The sequence below is a fragment of the Nannobrachium achirus genome, assembly GCF_963921795.1.
Source record: "Nannobrachium achirus genome assembly, chromosome: 3".
NCBI classification, from domain to species: Eukaryota; Metazoa; Chordata; class Actinopteri; order Myctophiformes; family Myctophidae; genus Nannobrachium; species Nannobrachium achirus.
The window spans coordinates 6,439,377-6,441,090 of NC_137812.1; the positions used below are offsets into that span (position 1 = coordinate 6,439,377).

At 40.4% G+C, this 1,714-nt stretch overlaps 1 long non-coding RNA gene across 1 annotated transcript in view; it reads left to right on the forward strand.

Moving 5' to 3' along the window:
• The first annotated feature begins 490 nt into the window (after positions 1-490).
• LOC308281623 overlaps positions 491-1,714 on the forward strand; it is a 1,579-nt gene continuing 355 nt past the window's right edge. Inside the window, exons 1-3 of the long non-coding RNA XR_013961849.1 lie at positions 491-595; positions 714-825; positions 1,319-1,714. The exon at positions 1,319-1,714 is cut by the window's right edge and continues 355 nt beyond it. This is a non-coding gene — a long non-coding RNA (uncharacterized lncRNA). The remainder of the gene's footprint in view (positions 596-713; positions 826-1,318) is intronic.

The following is a 1,714-nucleotide window of genomic DNA, read 5'->3' on the forward strand; positions in this document are numbered from 1 at the left end:
TATCCAACATTTCCCGAATCCAATGTATCAATAGAGCAGAGAAGTATTGTGATGTTTTAGCAATGCAACAAATAATGATGAACAATGAATGATAATATCTAATACAATAGCAACCCTTCAGTCAATCCTCCAGTTCGAGGCAACACAGAAGGGGGGGGACTTTTTTCTTATTTCCACATAACAACTCAAAGGTATATTATTAGTTCTCCCCTTTAAGTGTGTCTGCGAAATGCCTAAATTGAAACACACATTTAGTAATCAGATTTTAAATCACATTTCACTCTCCATCAAATCTGATGATTCCATGAGGCTAATTATTTCCATTCTGGATATAATAATGATAATCAGATTTGGGCTGACAGTGAACTCAGGTTCAGTGAACCTGTCTGTGGTTAAAATAAAGAAAAAAAAAAATAAAGGATGTAGCAGAGTATTTTGAATTGTATTTGCAAGCAGTGTTTTAAATAGTGTTTGTTTGTTCCAGTCTACTATGGAGATGCACACGATGAAGCTGACACTCCTCGACCACCGGCCGTCTGAGATCGCTGCTGCTTCCCTGTTCCTCTCCCAGCTGCTGCTGGATGGCCTGTCATGGGTGAGTTGACTAGGACCAATGGAGGGACAGGGATATGTTGGCTTATATATTAGTACAGATGGCTAGCTGGACACTTTGTCTTTTGGTTCTAGTTGTTTTTGCTTCATGTGTGTTACAGACTCCTACAGAGCAGTTCTACACCACATAATGACGAGGCTCACCTACAGCCAATCATGCAGCACATGGCCAAGAATGTAGAGGTCGTCAACGAGTGGAAAACAGAGCTCCAGGTAATTTGCTAAACACAGGGTTCCCACGGTCATGACATTCCTGGAAATATTTTGAAATTAGAAAAAATAAATTAAAAAAAATCCAGTACTGGAAAAGTTTTGGAATTCATCAAGGGTCCTGGAAGGTCCTGGAAAAAATAGCTATGCATTGTCTTTGGTTATTGATTTTGTTAATACCTCTGAAGTGACAAATTAAACATGGGCCAAATTGTCAAATATTAGAGGCAGAACATAAAACAGTGTTATACAATATTCCTCAACTCTTAGTGCTCGTCAGGGTCCCCAGTTCAAATATGATTATTTCGGGGGTCACGGCCTGAAAAGGTTGAGAACGACTGGCATACACTACCTGTAGTGGACTACCTGGCATTGCCCATAGGAGTAAGCGACTCGTTATTGAGCTGAATTACCCCCACCCCCCCTCCCCATCCCCAATGACATAATATACCAGTCATACAATAATACCCAACTCCTGTCTCCATCCCTCTTGCAGCCCAAGAAGAAGAACATCTCCCATAATGTCTTCCTCTCTTCGGCACTGAGTTTGGCCGGCTGCACATGCAGAAGCAGGACTTGAGCAAGCTGCAGTCACGTAAGATGAAGTGCCTAAAAATAAATCTGACTGTTCTGATATTAAGTTTATTGGCTTGAGTATTCTGAACTGCCCGTATCCCTCCAATGTGCTTCATAGGCGGAAATTGTGCCAACAACAAGCATTTCCCTAATGCTAAGATGGACCAATTATATGAAGAATACATTTTAAAAGAATTGTTGAAGACTCATTTTAATGCTAATGTACTGTATTGTTGCTGTTAGGCAGAAACCTTTTATGATTTTTTTCTTGTGGCTCCTTATAGGTTTTTGTTTTGTTTGTTGTCTCTATCGCCCC